The 18676-nt window shown below is 44.9% G+C and overlaps 1 protein-coding gene across 1 annotated transcript in view; it reads right to left on the bottom strand.

Annotated features, from left to right (window-relative positions):
- Positions 1–3872, bottom strand: part of PRR5L (proline rich 5 like) — a 128188-nt gene extending 124316 nt beyond the window's left edge. Inside the window, exon 1 of the mRNA XM_059931409.1 lies at positions 3821–3872. The gene's annotated coding sequence lies outside the window, so the exon portion shown is untranslated. The remainder of the gene's footprint in view (positions 1–3820) is intronic.
- Between the last annotated feature and the right edge of the window lie 14804 nt (positions 3873–18676).

Here is an 18676-nt window from a genome sequence, read left to right as displayed (position 1 = left end):
AGTCCCCACACTCTTACCCATTCTGTATCACCTGTGCCACTGGTTGCCTTCGCTGAGATAGGCAAGCCCTGTGAAGGAGGGGAAGAGGAAAGGGGCTTTGAGGTTTCCCTGTGCTCTGGGTTCCCACACCCCTATTTCATCCACCAACCCAGATGCAAGCCTGCTTCAGGAACTTGTTGATTCGGGTTCTCCTCTTTTCCAGGTTCCCATCCAGAGCCCTAGCCTAGACCAGGAATCCACAACTACAGCCCAAGGGCCAAATCCACCCCTTCACCTGTTTCTTTAAATAAAGTTTTATTGGAACACAGCCCACCCCATTAGCCTGTGTATAGACTATGGTTGCTTTTGCCCTGCAATGGTAGCCTTGAGTCCTTGCAACGCAGAGGACTGCATATGGCCCTCTATAAGCGCCTATAACATTTATTATCTGGCTCTTTACAGAAAAAGTTTGCTGACCCCTGCCTAGACTAATAAACTTCCTTTGCAGTCAAACCCCTGTAAAAACCAGGAGGAGGTTGATTTCATCATGTCCTGGTTCTAAGCAATAAGCCTCTGGGTCACCTAGGCCCCATCCCAAAAGAGAGACATCTGGATGCTCTGGGTTCAGGAGAACTGAGGCGCCCCAAAGCTCCTTTCTGCTCCTAACAGACCCATCCCTTCTCTGGTAGCGAATCCTGGAAGGACTTGTTTGGGGGCAAGGTAACTACGGTCATCTGTGTGAACTGCATTTATGTCTAATTACTCCCCAGCACAATACTGATTTTGTGTATCCTTTACAATGTCATATTAAATTTGTTGCAAGCCTTATTTGATCCCAACACTAAACTCTGCTCATGCATATTCTGTCTTCATAACTAGTTGCTTGTGGAATATGGCCAATTGCTCATAATTTACACAAAATCAAAGGGAACTCTGGTCAGGAGTGCTGGGCTATTAGCTCGTATCCCAAATTAATTCTTAATGTGTAGCTGATGAAAGGAAATGACTACAAAGCTAACAGCCCCCAAAGAAGTTACGAATTCCAAAACTAAATATCAAGAGAGAACCGTTAGGAAGTTTATGAACTGTGTAATGATTTAAAATTTCTAAAGCCAGAGCTATCAGCTTAAATTAATCAATTTCTGTTTTGACTAAAGCCTTTAGTAAAATAGCATTGGGATTTCCTAAATACATCTGAACTTTGCAAATGTGAATTTTATACCAGGAAATGAGGCAAATATACTCTCCTGTCCTAATAGTTCAATTCAAGGCATAAGCTTTTAATAATAATAGCTACAGTTTCTTAAACTTTTAACTTGGACAAGTCTTTGTCTTTACGTGCATTATTGATTTAATCTTCCCAAAAGCCATATGAAAAGGTACTATTATTATCCCTATTTTACGATAGAGGAAACTAATGTGCAGAGTGATTAACTAACTTACAAAAAAAGTTCCCAATGTCATCTAGACAGCCCTAACTGTTCCCTCGTTTGTGCTCTTAATGCCTCATACGCATCTTATAAAAAAGTTAACAATGCCCATTTTCCACTGAGAGAAATCCCATTTATGTTTTGTGAGCGCTCAAGCTATGATTTATTCAAAAAGCATAGATTGCATTTCTATTAAACACGAGGCACTGTTCCGTGTTTTGCAGGAATGATTTCACTTTGTCTTCACAACAGCCGCGTCAGTCCTATCATTATCTTCATTCCTTAGGTGACTAGCCTGAGATTCAGAGAGGTTGAGTACCTTGCCCGCCATCACAGAGTTAGTAAAGAACAGAGCGGTAGGTTTTCAATAAGGGAAATGGGCATCTGGATGTCTGCAAAGTGCTCTGAAGCCCCTTAAGGAGAGCAACATCTTGACCCAGCTGATGAATCAAGTTGAGGATGTCGGGCTATGATGCTTTCGATTGGGCAAGTTGGTGCAGCGGAGCCAGGGCAGGGCCAAACGGCTCTGCTTATTTAAAAAGTAAACAATTTAAAGTTCCCAAGAGGCAGAGAGAGGAGAACACCATTGGAGGCTGGTGTGGGGAAAAGGGCACCAAAGGAAACCCTCAAAACACAGCCAAGCAGGGACTTTGGAGGGAAGAAGTCCTGAGGGGGAAGCAGTTGCTGCAATGGTGTGTGTGTGTGCGCACGTGTGCATGCACGTGTGTGTGTGTATGTATGTATGCACTCAATATACACCCCTCATCTCCTCCTCAGACCTCGCCAGAATATTGTCGGTAAAGTCCACCTTGCTCACTGATGTGTGAGGAGATTCTTTTAGGGTAACTTAGTCAGGTGCCAAGATCCGGATTATTGCAAAGCGAAAACAGATACGGCACATGTGATGCAAGAGCCCAAGCCCAAGGGGTCAACCGACATCCATGCAGGTTACACAGTCCTCTACAGCGAGCTCATTTCAGTTCCTTCTTGCCAACCACCTGATTCAACTGTACTCTTTAGTACCGAATTAAGTACTCTTTAGTATCAGGTACTAAACAAGAAAAAAAAAAAAAAAAAAAAGACTCCTTACAGGGTATTTGAGACCAAACTTCTATATCACTTACTATGAAACAGGTACTTTACCAATTTTTATTTTTTGCATTTGCCCATTGACTTTATTTCAGGAGTTAGGACACTCGTAGTCATTCAAAGCTAAATAAACGAAACTTCAGACCAAGCTTTACAATTCTAAAGCCCCATAGGTTAGCAATTTCCTGCATGAGTTTCTTCAAGAACCATTCATTTTCAGGATCTCCTCCTCTCACATTGCTTTTTTGTTAGTCATGACATAAACACCAATTATTAACTCATTTGTCCCTCACAATTATGGAAGAGAAATTGAGGCACAGAGAAGTTAAGCAACCGGGTCAAAACCACACAGCAGCTAGTAAGAAGCATGGCTGGGACTTGAATTCAGACAATCCAGCTTCAGAGCCCAGGATCTGAATGACTACACTAAACCGCCCAGCACACTCTGCCCGGAGTACAGTGCATGGAGAATTCAGTAGTGACACTAATTGCAGGGCCCTCTATCCTCCAATATCTGGTTCCTGAGTCATCCAGACTCTAGCTTGTATTCCCCCTTAGCTGGATTTAATTGGCAGTGCAGGCGAGGTCAGTGATGTTTGGCTGCTGCCGGGCCCCTATTTTGAGGCGTTCATAAAGGAAAAGACCCTGGGGATGCGATGGGGCTCACAAACCCGATGTCCAGTCCCCAGGCCTCTCCCTGCCCAGAGCACAGCCTTCTCGGTCTGATTACATCAGCATGACAGGCTTGTCTGTCATTGGCTCACCTTCTGCTTCAAAAGGAGACAGCTTTTGGCCACATGACAAAACAAAGCTTGTCTCTCACCAGAACCTGAGGACCAGGACAAAAGTAACTCTGATGTATTCAACGTTTCTAAAAGCCGAAGCACACTTAACTCTTTGACCCTTGGACACTGGTGTGGCTTAAAACTTCTTTCACAAAGTGGGGTTAAAAAAAAAAAAAAAAAAAGTAACAATGTTAAGAGTGGGAAATCCCCAATAACTTGGCTTACACTGGCTTTACTTTTTCTCCCGGGCCCCCTGCCCGGATCAAGATGAGATCAACACAAACAAAACTCCAAGTAAGTTTCTCGCCCCGGGTGGAGTCCCGGGTGTGTTGTTTCTTTCCCTGAGACTGAAAGAAGACGGAGAAAGATAAGCTGGTGCAGTTGAGAAATGGGAGGAGGGTTCTCCTATTAGGGGAACCATTAACTTTTAGAGTCATTTTCACAATAACATTAAGCCATTTACTTTGCAATTATGCAGGGCATAAACACCGATAGGGTGTTCCGTGAGCACAGCTGCGCGCCAGCATCTGGCGTTACCTCTGGAATCCTAGCAGACACGTCTGCCGGCAAAGCGGCTTCTCTGGATCGCCCCTTGGAAGCTGGACGGGAAAGGCAGCTGCGTCATCAGCCAGTGAAGTCAGGAAGGGGCGGGTTGCCCTGACCACGCGAGAAACTCTAGACTCTGTTCTGTCCTATATACAGAGTCAGGGTCTGTGCTCCAGGCCACAGAAAGAAATGACTAAACTAGTAAAAATAAACACCCTAAGTGATTGAGCATCTATAATGGGCCGGGCGCTGTCCTGTGCACTCGGTACGTGAGGCTTTGTAACAGTGAGCTGGGCGCTAGTGTTATTGCTGTTTAACGAGTGAGGAAGGGAGGAATTCTCAAGCCCACATACCTAGTTCGTGGCAGAGCCAAGACTTGAACGTGTTTATTCTGATGCTAGATCCCATGCTCTTAACCATCACCATATGCTAAGTCCCAAGTGGGTGGTCATGAAGAGGTGGGCCAACGCATTGTGCATGGAAAGTGTCACCTGCTATTTGAGTAAACAAAGAATGTGGTGGCCACAAGCCACTGCAGCCACCCCTAACTGTTTACCCTGAGGAGTTTCAGGACGGAGAAAAGCAGGATACTGGCCCTAGAGAGTTAAGGTGGGAATCAAAGGAATGATTTCAATGAGCCCAGACTCTTGCATCTTCCCATATGTAGAAAAGCACTAAATTCATTAACTTGAGATGTCTGTTGTTGTTTTTTTAATTAACAGTATTCTTCCGATGTTCTGACTACCTGCTCTTTGTTGCAAAACTTCTGTCTATCCTGGTTCCGCCCTTACCTCTTCGGAGCTGTCCCTCAGAGCTCTCTGAGAGGCTGTCTTCTGTGCTAAAGTCCTCAGCAAGTCCACCAAAGAAAACATAATTCTTAAATTTTAGGTTCTGCATTTTTTTTTTTTTTTTCAGTTGACAAGATTCTACAGCACTCTGGCTGGCTTGGACCCCAGCAGTCATATTTCCGAGCACCTACTCAGTGTCAAGCACCCCCAGCGGACTGAAGTGTTGGGAGCACAGCAGTGACATCATCAGCAGGTGGAGACGGTGCTCTCCACCTCAGACACAGCCCCCACCCCACCCTCTGCTCTTCACTTGTACCTTCTCAAATTTTCAACCTACCCTTGTCCTTCTCCCTTTCCCAAAGTCATGGCAAGAGGCAGTCAGGTGACTTACGGTGAGAGGCAAAGCAACTATTTTAATCCATCCCCTCTATGTCTTCCCCTCTCTGAGTCATTCTCTAGATCTCTAGATATATACAGGTAATATATTTATGTACATGTTTCCCAAAAATGGCATTCAGTGAAAAGTCTCCCCCCACCCACCCTGTTCTCATCCCCAAGCTCTACCTATTAGTATTTTCTTGTGATTCCTTCCAAACTTACATATATATATGTAAGACACTACAAACTTAGTAGTTATTACACCCTCTCACTCCTGACCATTGTCTTGGAGCGCTTGCCATGTGAATACTTAGAGCATCTTCATTCTTTTTTATAGTTGCATAGTATTCCATTTTATGGATGTGTCATATTTACTCAAGCTTAACAGACATTCTGATGGTCAACAACTTCGGCTATTCGTAAGTTGATACTTTGACTCCTTGTGTTCAGATCTCAATTGTTTAGAACTCCGTGAAAAGGAGGGAGGATGATGGGCATCCCCAAATTCCAACATGGTCTACCACTACAATCTATCAGAGCAAAGAAGCAAAACACACTCAGCAAGAGCCCCATTCTAAGAAGATCTTACTATGCCAGGAGAGACTGCCATGTCCACCTTTTCCCAAATATTCCATTTCCCCTCAGCCCAGAAAAAACCTGACATCTTGAACTAGGTACTCTATACGTAGAACATTTTTTAACTATAATTTTGGGGGATGGGTTATTGAGATAATATAAAACTCAACCCAGCCTAGCCTACAACTCAGGAGGAAGCCAAGCAGGGAGGCCTTTCCTTTGCCTCTCTGGCTGGACCCATTAGGGGCTGAGCAATAGTCCTCTCCACTAAGACATTCGCTTCCCCAGCCCTCCTTCATCCAAGCCAGAGATGCATGCCTGCAGTTGTGAAAATATCTAGCACATCAGTGCTAGATTTGTCACCAAGAAATGGTATGTGTCTCTTCTCTTACCCCTTTGAGATTTTTACTAAAAACAGCTGTGCCAAGCAGCCACACTTTAGAATGGGACCAGCACTAAAATAATGAGAATTAGGACAGTTTGGATGCCCTTCGGTTTGTCCTAACATCCTTGCCTTCCCTAAACTCAGTCACTGCCTTCTCAAGCTGCCTCCTCCCTCCTCCCTCCTCCCACCCTGTAGTTGATGCCGTTGGTGCCCTGCCCACATTCTCTTAGGTGGCACCATTTCAGGGCACACTGGCCTGGCTTTCGATGACCAGCATCAGCATCTCTTTGCCCAAGGGCTTTCCCAGCTACCAGTGTCCACTCTGCGCATGTGCAGGGCAGGCTGGAAGGGCTCAGGAATTAATATCACCACCACCACCACCACCCCAGCAGCCCTCAACCAATGACTGACCAAAGCTGGTATAAATAAATAACCCAGCTCCTTTGCCCCTCAGGTGGAAAAACTCAAAGGATTCTGTTTTATGTTGTAATTACAAGTATTACCCAGTAGGATTAAGCTCATTGTAATAACTTGCTTGATAAGGTACCATTTACTGGACTTCTCTTGCCTATCTCACTTCCCCACTCCCTGCTGGTGCTTCCTTCTTTTGTCAAATGAACTCCTGGTACTGGAATCCTTGTCTCAAGGTCTTCTTGGTACCAGAAGTGCTCCTAAGAAACAGAATCTCAGGATGGGATTGTGGGAGGTGGATCACTTGATGGCTAGATGGCAGCAAGGACCAATTGCTGGTGGTAGGTGAGGTGCTGCTAATCCCTAGGGTGCTGTAGCATCAAAGGACTAAGACTCTAGTTAGTGAATTGGGGTGCGACACAGGTGGAAGGGAATGCAATATCCAGCATTGGAGAGATATGGGAGTAAGCGTCATTGTAAAGACTGTGGAGCTGGTTGATTGATTAGAGGTTGAGTTCAGTAGGAGCACTGAAGGAAGAAAATGATGCACTCCAATCATTCAACTAGCAACTCAAGTTATGATGTAAAAGCCAGGAGTCCCTACAAGCTCCTAAAGAGAGCCTCACCTCCTGCAGCCAGAGAGCAGATTGTGCTTAAAATCAAGCACAGGATCTGATTGTGTGAATAGCAAAGTGGCAAAGCATGTTGAATTCATAGCCCCAGCAAGTCTCCTATACTAAAGTCAAAGCCCTGGTAGGGAAGAGGTACTGGAACTAACAATATATTACAAGTATGGATTTGCCTTTCCTGGTTGCACTGCCTCAGATAGCAATACTGCTCGAGGGCTCACAGAATGTCTGATTTATTGTTATGGGATCTTGCATAACATTGCCTTGCCAAGGGACTCGCTTTACAGCAAAGGAGATATTACAATAACCAACAGATCTACTGGTCTCACTTTATACCACATCACCCAGAAGCTATTTGTCTAATATAAGATTAGAATGACCTCTTAAAAATGCAGGGAAGATGCCAGCTTCAAGATGACACCTTGTGGGGTGGGGATGCTTCAAAATGTAGCGTGTACTTTGAACCAATGATCATTATATGGTGCTGTGTCCCCAGTAACTAGGCTACACAGGTTTGGATACCAAGGAGTTTAAATAAGAGTGGCTCCTCTTGCCATCATTCCCGATGATCCACTTAGAGAATTTGTACTTCTTATTTTTCTCACCTCAGGATCTGCCAGGTTCTGGTGCAGAGGTGCATCCCAGAACTTTGGCAGTGACTCTGTTGTAATTATGGCTGACTTGGTGAGTGTGGTTGAGTCTCTTCATCCCTTCAAGCTTAAAAGTGTTCCAAAACACTCTCAAAACTCTTTAATTGTGGCTTTCAGTTTATAGTCAATGAGAGAAATCTGGGAGGAAGAGAAGGCAAGGAAACATTTTGAGAGACTGAAATCACACACCACTACCACCACCACCACCATCATCACCATCATCACCACCACCATCACCACCACCACCATCATCGCCACCACCACTATCACCACCACCATCACCATCATCACCACCAACACCATCATCATCACCATCACTACCACCACTATCACCACCACCATCATCACCACCATCACCACCATCACCACCACCGTCACCACCACCATCACAACTATCACCACCACCATCACCACTATCACCACCACCATCACCATCATCACCACCACCACCATCACCACCATCACCACCACCACCATCACCACCATCACCACCACCACCATCACCATCATCACCACCACCACCATCATCACCATCATGACCGCCACCACTATCACCACCACCATCACCATCATCACCACCACCACCATCATCACCATCACCACCACCACCACCATCACAACAATCACCACCACCACCACTCTCACCACCACCGTCACCATCACCATCACCACTACAACCACCACCGACATTTGTAGAGGAATTTCACTGTAAGTTGTTTTCAAACTGGGCTGTAGGAAACCCTAAGGACTCTGAGAAGGTAGCTGGCAGGTTCTGCCAACAATGAAAGACATGGTGCCAAATAATGAGTATTTAAACTGACTGTGGTAGCCAGTTATCAATTTTATATATTGATTTTGAAAAAGAATTCCAATTAACTAATAGTACAATTTAAAAACCATAACTCTACATTATCATTTTATTTTTAATAACCACTCCCAACTTGCAGGTGAGGAAAATGAGATTCAGAGAGTTTACACGACTTACCCAAAGTCACAGACTAGACACGAGCTGCACTTTGGTATAAAACCACACCATGCCCAGTGCTCTTTCCCTTACAATTCTACTACATTTGAGCACTGATGATGAAACACGTGGTGTAGCAATTTATTGGCCGTGAAGATTGTTTTGGCGAGAATGGGTCAGAGAACAGTTTATAGAAAGTTCTTAGAATTTGAGCTGTTCCAAGAAATTCACCAAAACATCTCCCTCCCTGAGTTATATTCAACACGTGCTGTTCTGTGCCATGTGGCCTGTGGGATCCCAGTTCCCTGACCAGGGATCAAACCCACGCTCTTAGCAGGGTAATCATGGAGTCCTAACCACTGGGCCACCAGGGAACTCTCCCAGGGGTTGCTTTAATGGGACATGTTCTCACATCTTCTCCTACAAGACTGCCAGATCATCCACAACCTTTGGGCACCCCTCAAAAATATCACCTGTAGCAGTCCCCTATGGCTGCACCACTGCTGCAAAATAAAAACTTGTGACTTATGAAAACAAGCATTTATTTTTCTTATTCACAGGTCTGCAGATTGGCTAAGGTGACCCTGCTTCAGTTTGGGTTTGGGTCTGCTCCATGTGACTAATCGTGGGATCCAGAGAGAAGGGGCACTGGCTATCCAAGTCATGCTCTTCTCATAGTGGTTACAAGGGAAGCCAGACAGTGTAAGCATTATTTAAAGGCTCTGCTAGAGTCATAGCCACTCACATTCCATCGGCTAAAGCAAATCAATGGCCAAGCCCAAAGTCACTGGGGCAAGAAGCATACTATGTCCCAAGTTGCAAGGGAGATGAGTGAAGATTTGCTGAATAAAACTCCAATCTATCACGTTAGCTAAACGCATGATTCCCGGGAAGCGAGGCCAAGTATATCTTCCCAAAGCCCTCTAACTCTACAAACTGATAATGTCTTATTAATCAAGTGAGTCCTGTAAGCTACCAAGATGAGACCATCCCAAAGGGACCTTTCTTGAGAGACCCAAGGGGAATGTGAAATGGCAGTCTCCCAGACTAGAGATCACCAAGGTAGAAAGTATCTAGTTGAACTGGGATATTTTAAAAACCCACTACTTCACTCCTCATGATCTGCCCTAAGTCAAGCTTTCAAGCCCCCCTTCAGAGAGCATGGGACCTCCAGGCAGAGAGAAGAGGCAGATGTGGGTGATTTATAAGTGTCATCCTAAATAATCAATGCTTAGCCATGGAAGTCTTGGCCAAGATGCAGAAAGTGCGGTGGCCAGGAATAGAGACTCCTGGGTGTGACAACATAAGCTCGAATCTCTTCTTATGTGGACACTATAGGTTTCCCCACCCAACTCCTCAACATCCATTTCCCCTTCTGCCTTCCAAGAAGAATCTTAATTTTGCTCAGGGAACTCTCCTCCTGAGGGAACAATGACCCACTTCCAACACAAACCTCAGACTAATTGACTTGGGGTAATTCTATTCCCTTTGCCAGTGATTGGTTCGAGAATAGGTAATGACCTGGAATGGGCCGATGAGACAAACACTGTGCCTGTGGGGAGAGTTTGCTGGAAGGAAAACATTCCTTCACTGTAAGGAGAAAGCCCTAGAAAGAAACTGACCCTCTCTTCTTTCCCTGAACCTTGTTATGTCAAGACGTCACTGCTAGAGCCCTCTGTCTTCCCAAAGATGAAAACAACCTGAAGATGGCAGAGCAGAGAGATGGAAAGAACAAGTGTCCTGAGGACATCACTGAACTGCTGAATCAACCTCCCATGAATCTGGCCCTAACCATGTCCTCGCTTTTCAATGAGATCATAAAAGATCCCAGTTCCTCACAGCTTAACCAGTATCTACCTCAGCCACTGACCAGCACTGTGTCCTTGGGCAAGTCACTTAATTTCTCTAACTCCATTTTTGCACCAGTACCTATGGCATAGAATTGTTGTGAGGGTTAAATGACAATGAATATGAAGCATCTGAAAACTTGCAGTGTCTGGTGCCTGGTAAGGGTGCAAATGACTCACAAGCAAGGTTTTTATTATAGGGTTTTGGGATACCATTAAGCAAGGAAGTGCAGGCCTGGGCTAATAACTGCAACTTCTGTACTTCTCAATGTTTACAGTTGTCGCCCTCTGGCTGTTTCTTCTAGAAGGTTACAATAAAACCTGTCTTTAGGATGGACTGATAAATATAAGTTGTCCTACCTGAACCCCTGAAAACTATGAGGGGTAAAAGTCCCTTGGTGAAGAGTAGAAGGGGGATACTTTTATGTTTTATTTTTTAAACATTATGTAATTAATACATATTCTCCTTTGAATATGACAAAATGCAGATAAGCAATATGGGAAAGAGAAAAGAAAATTCACACATGATCCAGTCACCCAAAGGAAACCACTGTGAACGCTGATGTATGGTTCTTCCGAGCTTCTTTGAAAAGAAGAAGAAATGAGAAAAACAGGCATCCTTGTATGCTACTTCTGAGGGTGAATTGGTGAAGGCTTTTTTTGGAGGGCAACTTTGCAGAGTCTTTGAAAATTAAAAATTTTTTAAAAAGTGCACCTGCACTTTGGCTTGACAAATCTGCTTCTAGGAATCCATTCCCCAGAAACAACAAGAGTGGTGGATACTTGGATAGAGCTTATAGAATGTCAGGCACTGTTCTCCACATTTTTATGGTTGTCCTTCCTCACTGCCTCAAGCCTTCAACCCCCTGGCAACCACCAATCTACTTTCTGTCTCTATGGATTTGCCTATTCTGGACATTTCTTATAAATAAAATCATACAATATATGGTCTTTTTTGACCGGCTTCTTTCAGTTAGCATAACGTTTTCAAGATTCATTCATGTTGTAGCTTGTGTCAGAACTTTATATCTTGTTAATGCCAAATAATATTCCATTGTATAGATACACTGCATTGTGTTTATCCATTTATCAGTTGATGGGCAGTTGGGTTGTTTCTCTCTTCTTGTTAATATGAATAAAGCTGCTATGAATATTTGTGTACAAGTTTTTGTGTGGACTTGTGTTACCATTTATCACGGGTATATACATCTGAGTAGAATTGTTGGGTCATATGGAAATTCTACGTTTAACCTTTTGAGGAGCTGCCAAACTTTTTTCTAAAGTGGCTGCATCATTTTACATTCCCACCAGCGGTGTACAAGGGTTCCAATTTCTTTATATCCTCACCAACCAACACTTGTTATTATCTGTCTTTTTGATTATAGGCATCTGAGTGGATGTGAAGTGGCATCTCACTGTGGTTAATTTGCCCTTCCTTGATGAGTAGCGAGAGGTACTATTATTATATTTATTTCATACATGAAGAAACTGAGGCACAGAGAGGTTAATGATCTTACCCACGGTTACTTAGTAAGTGTACAGACTCTTTTGGACACAATAGTGTATGCAGAAGAAAGTTTGCTGCAGCACTGCTTGCTTGGAAGAAAAATTAAAACAACCTGTATGTCTATCTGTAGGGGTTTATCCCTACAGAAAACCATTATCCAGCTTTCAAAGAATGAGGAAGGGCCATTTATGCTGACATGAAATAAACTCCAAGACATTTGTTGGTGAAAAGTCCAGTCACAGAATCATGTGTACAACAAGAACCTACAGATACAGAACTACAGACATTGATATAGTGACAGCTATAAATGATATAAATATAGATTGGAAGGCTACACACCAAGCTCCTTAGGAAGTGAACTCCAGAAGAGCAGGGATCTTTTCATTTTGTGCGCTGCTGTATCACCAATGCCCAGAACTGGATGTAGCACATAATAGCAGTTAAATAAATATTTGTTGTTAAATGAGCAATTCTTTTGGAGAGAGGAATGGGAGGAAGGAGTACACACAGAAGAGCTCATGTTTCACTCTGCAGAGCCATGTCCTCTGGGCATGAATTCATGTAGTAGTTGTATCATTTTTGACACAGAAAAAAAAATAACCTAGCTAAATATAGGTAGCAGCGCAGGGGTGATCTCTGCTTCCTGTACCTTGACATGCAAAAGGCTCTCCTAATACTCTACATTCAAACTGAAGAGGAAAATTGAAACCTCTAATGTAGCTGCTGTATTTATGAATACTAATGAATAAAAACTGGATGGTTTAAAAAAATTAAAAATTAAAAAAAAATTTTAAAAACCTGGAATTCTTGGGGCCTTTAGCAAGGAAAAAAAAAAAAAATGAGGCCCCCAGAGTGTTGGTATGGAACTGATACGCAGCCTCAGTGTCTTGCTGGGATACACGAGGACCTTCCTGGGCCGCAGTGCCCCTCCCTTCCAGTGAATACGGCTCCCTCCCAATGGCACTCCATCTCTGGGGTTGATCACCTGCAGGGGATACTGGCTGCTCCTGCCCTGCTTGGTATCTCCAGCCTGGTCAATAAGCCGCTCTTCCAGTTAACAGGAATCCAGCGTCAAGATGCCAGCTGTGAATCTTGTTTTCATGCCTGAGAAGATCTTAAAAATCAATAAGCATTAGAAGGACACAGCCAAGTATTTTTCTTTCTACCGTTTTTCAATATTTGTTTAATTTGCCGTCCCTGTGAGCCCTCTGAAGAGTTCCAAGGATCAAGGGCTGCTGGTGAAACAGCACAGGTATTCGCATCATTCAAAGGTAACAGCGTGCCGGGTGGGTTAGGAGACAATTAGGAAAGGGACCAGGGGCTGTGGCCTAACTGTGCTGGTAAACTTAGGGGACAGGACTGACCTACAGGTTACAACAGTTGCAGATGACAAAACTCAAACAGTGAGAATGTCAAGTTGTAGCAAAAAAGATGGTTAGCAGAGTCCAGGGCAAGAGAAATGGGAGCTGGAAGTATAGCAGGCTGCTCCTCACAGATGAAGGGGACGTTAGGGATCTACTGACACCCTCTGCATTTATCACGAGAAGGATATCTCTCCTCTGACTACGGGACATCCTCCGACTATGTCCCATGGCGCAGGCCAAGAGGGGGCAGGTCCTCAGTGGGGTAGGGTTTGGCACCATCTTGGACTCCCCCTGCACACAACTGTTTAATCACCAAGTACTTGTTGATTTCACTCCAAAATGACTATCCTGTCCATTTCCTCCATCTCCACCGTCACTGTCTTAGTTCAGGTCACCATCACCACATGCCTGGGCGTGTGCAACCACTTCCTAAGCAGTCTTCCTGCTTTCCTCCAATTCCTTCTTCACACAGAGAGTGACAGGACTTGAGAGGCAGTACTGCCTAGTGGTTAAGAACATGGACTCTGGGGACCGGGAGATCCTGGCTCCTCCAGGCTCCTCCGGATCTGTGACCTTGGGCAGGTTACTGAGCCCTACTGTGCCTCAGTTTGCCTCATCTCTAAAATAGAGATGCGAATTTTGTAGGTCCCTGGAAAAGGCACAGTGAGGATTAAGTGAACTAATCTAGATGAAGTGCGTAGAACAGTGGCTGCCAGATGCTAACAGCTCAATACTCATTAGGGACATCTTTCTGAAATGCAACCTCCTTGCTCACACCAGTGTCGGGACAAAATCCAAGCCTTCCTACCATCCCACAACTCTGCAGGACCAGCTCTCCTTTCCCATCTCACCTCTTGGTGACTCCCTGCTTCTCACTCTATACTCACATTCAATGTCTTTTTGTTCCTCTAGCAAAACAGACTACCAGGACTTCACCCATGCTATTACGCCCACCTGGAACACTCGCCGGTAAGTTCTTCCCAATCCCCCTTGCCCATCGACAACTTATCTCTCAGGTCTTACATATTTTCTTTGGGAAGCTTCTCTCACCCATCAAATTCAAGTAGGGGCAACTATGGTGAAATACTATCAGTTGTTGGGAATATATGAGAGTTCATTGTACTCTTGTACTGTTCTTTCGGCTTTTGACTTTTCTGTGTGAAATCTTTCAAAATAAAAATTAAAAAATATAGAGTAACAAGTGCATTGACGGGAAGTAAGGATACTGTGGGAACACAAAGAAGGGCCCCTACTTGGATTTGATGCTCTCTTGTTTCCAAGTACATTACAGTCATCATGACCTTTCAACTCTAAACATTTCAACTTGCACCTTCGAAAAAGAAAAAAAAGCTGAGGGCTATTCTCCAACCTAAACTATAATACCATAATAACACCTACAAAAAAATGAGTCATTCTCTAATAGCTGAATACTTGGTCTGTATCCAAATTTCCCCAGCCCCTCCCTAATTCCCTTCTCCTGTCTTTCTGCTACATTGCATTTGAACTGCTCCTTTCCTTGGGCTGTGAGCTCCCAGAGGAATGGAATGTGTCCCTTTGCTTCCCTCACCCTGGCACTCAGCCCTCAGTAGGTATTTGTTGAAAGAATAACCTTCGAGTCCCACTTCCTCCTGCTAAGGTCTTCAGCCTCCTGCAGTCCCACCCAGCTTTCCCTCTCCACACACATGCACACAGATACAGATACACACACACACACACACACACACACACTCACTCAGCATGTCTTCAGTGGTCCAAGTCAGAAGCCAGAGGGGCATTTCTAGAGGCTTTGGTTGACCTCACATGGCTCTCATATTCTCTCGGGCCAAACCCCTTCCCCTTTTCATTCTTGAGGCCAAGCCTTCGGTTTGGCCCTTCATGCTTCCTTGCCCAGCTCCCAGAGTGCTGACCCCTCCACTGCTCCAATGCATTCCCGTCCTGCCTCTACAAGGCAAACCCACTTGGGGGCTTCTCTGTTTAAAGCCCTGTTGGGTTCCCACTTGGGCCCTCCCTCTCCAGCCTCAGGTGTAATCTCCCAGCTTCTCCCTTCTCCCTGTCCCTGCTGCTGCACCCTCACCCTTGATCTCTGGCCATTCCAAGCCATCTGCTGGCCTCCAAGCACATGATGCTTTTCCATTCCCTCCACCCGAAACACCCTCCTTCCAGCATTTTGTCTTCCTCTGAGAACCCAGAGAGAAGCTCGGACTTCACTTTTTCCAGGGCCCATTCAATGACCCATCCCTTCCTGGCAGAGTGCCCACAAAGGCCTTGGGCATAATAGTTGTTCATTAAATAATTGCTCAGTGGATGAACAGGAATATCATCCTCTCCTTCCTCCCTGGTCCGAGTCAGCTGCAGCCCCAGCCCACCCCAGTCCAGTCCCCTGGGCCCCCGATGCCACCCAGCCCAGCCCAGCCCAGCCCCGGGCTGCCTCCAATGGACCCTGGACACAGCCTTAGCACGCAACTTCTGAACAGCTGCCAGACACGTTTTTCATCCTCCCTTTCCTAGGAAATTGTGCAAGGATGGGCAATGGCAGGCCTGGACTTTTTATATTTAAAGAAAATAATTAAAAGTCTAAACAAAAAAAGGGTTTCTTAAAAATAAATTAGGAGTTTGGGATTAACCTATACCCACTATTATATATAAAATAGATAATTGACAAGGACCTACTGTAGAGCACAGGGAATTCTACTCAATACTCTGTAATAACCTATATGGGAAAAGAATCTGAAAAAGAATGGATATATGTATATGTATAACTGAATCACTTTGCTGTACACCTGAAACTAATACAAAATTGTAAATCAACTATACTCCAACATAAAATAAAAAATTTAAAAATCTTTGTATTTTAAGGTTTTTGTTAGGTAGAGTACCTCCTAGGAGACAGAAGGTGAGATGATATGGCCCCTTCTGCCTCGAATAAGGTTTTCAGAACACAATATTGCTTTGATGCACGTCTACAAAAAAAATATATTCCACCCACGTCATGGTTCCACTGATTAAGTTATACTGGGGGAGGGGCAAGGGTTTCAAGCAGAGATCTTTTGGTACCTAGAGCTCATCTCACACTGGACCTGTGAACCTTCCTGGTGTACTTGTCACTCCTGGCACCAGCCCCTGTGTTATAACTGGAGCACAAACAAGGATTTCACCTTTTTATCTTTATAACCTTCTACTTAAAAGGAAATTTTTACCAGCACAGAACAAAATTCGGCAGGTAAAAGCTCTAAGAACCCAGAGTGGTGAAGGCCCAGGGAAGGGTTAGTAAAGTGGGTTAAAGCTGCAATCTACACCTCCTTTTCTCTGCGAGCTGAACAATCTATCTTGGGTAAGTTCCCTAAGCTTTCTGAGCTGCAGATTCTTCTCCTTCAGCTGTACGTGGATAATATTATCTTTCTCATAGGGATCTTTATGAAAATTAAAGGAGGTGCTGCTGTATGTGTAGCAGGATGAAAAACATGATTTTAGTCTCTGTTTCTGCTGAAGCCACAAGACAATGGATGATGCATTCCAAAGTGAGCTATGACACCATCATGCAGGACTTGTGAAAGAAAAGCCTCTCCCCCTTATCCGACCACCTCCAGCCCACAAAGAAGGGTTGGATGAGGAAAACAGTGGGAGAGCAGAGGAGGAATTTTGGAGAGAGCAGTAGGTACCCTCCAAGTCCCAACCGCCCAGTCGTTACTTCTCAGGAGTGATTTCAAAGGCACTGTGTCCCTGGAGCTTGGATGTCATCAAGGGCTGGTGTCTAAATCATGCCTTAGAAACCGAGGATGCAAGAGAGATGGGTGGCCAGCTGGAGTGGGAGGGGGGGCTTTGGATTGGCCAGGGGAGAGGGGAGTTGAGTATTTTCTATAAGCCGGAGGTGTGCAACAGGCAACCTTGTGTGTTGTGTAGATTCTTTTAAAAGAACCACCAGGAAGAAACTTCCACAGAAAGAAACTGACAGCTGGGAATTCCCTGGCAGTCCAGTGATTAGGACTCGGCGCAAGGGGGCCCAGGTTCAAACCCTGGTCGGGGAACTAGGATCCAAAAAAAAAGAAAAAAGAAAGAAGCTGACAGCATCCGTTATGGCTAAATTGTGTGCCTCCAAATGCATATGTTGAAGCCCTAATCCCCAGTACCTCAGAATGTAGCTATATTTGCTGATAGGGCTTTAAAGCAGTGATTAAGTTAAAATGAAGCCTGTAGAGTGGGCCCCAGTCCAATCTTTACAAGAAGAGGGATTTGGACACACAAAGAGACACCAGGGATGCACATACACAGAGCAAAGGCCACGTGAGGACACAGGGAGAAGATGCCGTCTACAAGCCAAGGAGAGAGGCCTCAGGAGAAACCAGCCCTACTCACACCTTGATCTCGGACTCCTAGCCCCCAGAACTGTGAGGACATAAATTTCTGTTGTTTAAGCCACCTGGTTTGTGTTATTTGTTTTGGCAGCCCTAGCTGACTAATACAGACTGCTCAGATTCTGGGAAGCTAAGGAAAGAGTCTTAGGCACCTGCTTCAAGGGACCAGCAGCTTAGAAATCTCCACAGTTAAGGAAGGAGGGTGTTCTCTGAAGTAGCCACAAAATTGTACCAAGAGATAAAGAAGCAGGTTTCCCACCCACCAGGCCCAGCCAGTGGGATGCCAGCTTCCCACAGTGTCAACCAGGAAGTAAGAACTTCCTGCTCCTTTCCCCGCCAGGAGGCAGAATCCCCAGTCAGCCAGATGGAAGCACAAGGGGGGAAGCAAGAAACTGACCACAGACCCCCTTTCCCAGCTCCAGGCCCCACTGGAGGAGGATCCACTTGGAAGGGAGTTTGAAGGTCTGGGTTATTGCACAAACCTGGATGTATCAATTACTGACCTGAGACAGTGCTGGAACTAGAAAGGTAACCAGAAGAGTCAAGGACCTTCCCTAATTTTCATCCCAGGGCAAGGAAAGAGTGGGGCGCCACAAAAAAATTTAGGGGCAGTGATAGACACAAATAAAGTTGGCTTCCTGAATATACCTGGTGACTCCTGCTTATTTAACATCTGCTCTCCTACATATGTGGCAGCTTAGCCTGTCTCTGGTCAAGTAAGCAATGGCATTCATTGAGCAATTATTATCATTCCAAATTCCTTCCCTGTCACCGTTGGACAATTCCATCCTCCTCAAGCTCGGCAAAAGCTAAGGACAACAGGCAAACCATTTAAGAGCTTCTGCGTTCCTGGAGCTTACTACTCAAGTGCTAACGTTCTACAAAGCCAGGGTCAGAACACCACCCTCCATACCTCATGACCCAGAGAAGGAAACTAACTCCAAACCAGCCACAGGGCTGGGCAAGCTTTAGAGTCACATAATGCTCCAGAGAAAA

This window comes from Balaenoptera ricei, chromosome 8 (assembly GCF_028023285.1).
Source record: "Balaenoptera ricei isolate mBalRic1 chromosome 8, mBalRic1.hap2, whole genome shotgun sequence".
Lineage (NCBI taxonomy): Eukaryota > Metazoa > Chordata > Mammalia > Artiodactyla > Balaenopteridae > Balaenoptera > Balaenoptera ricei.
This window is presented reverse-complemented; position numbering and strand designations above follow the sequence as displayed.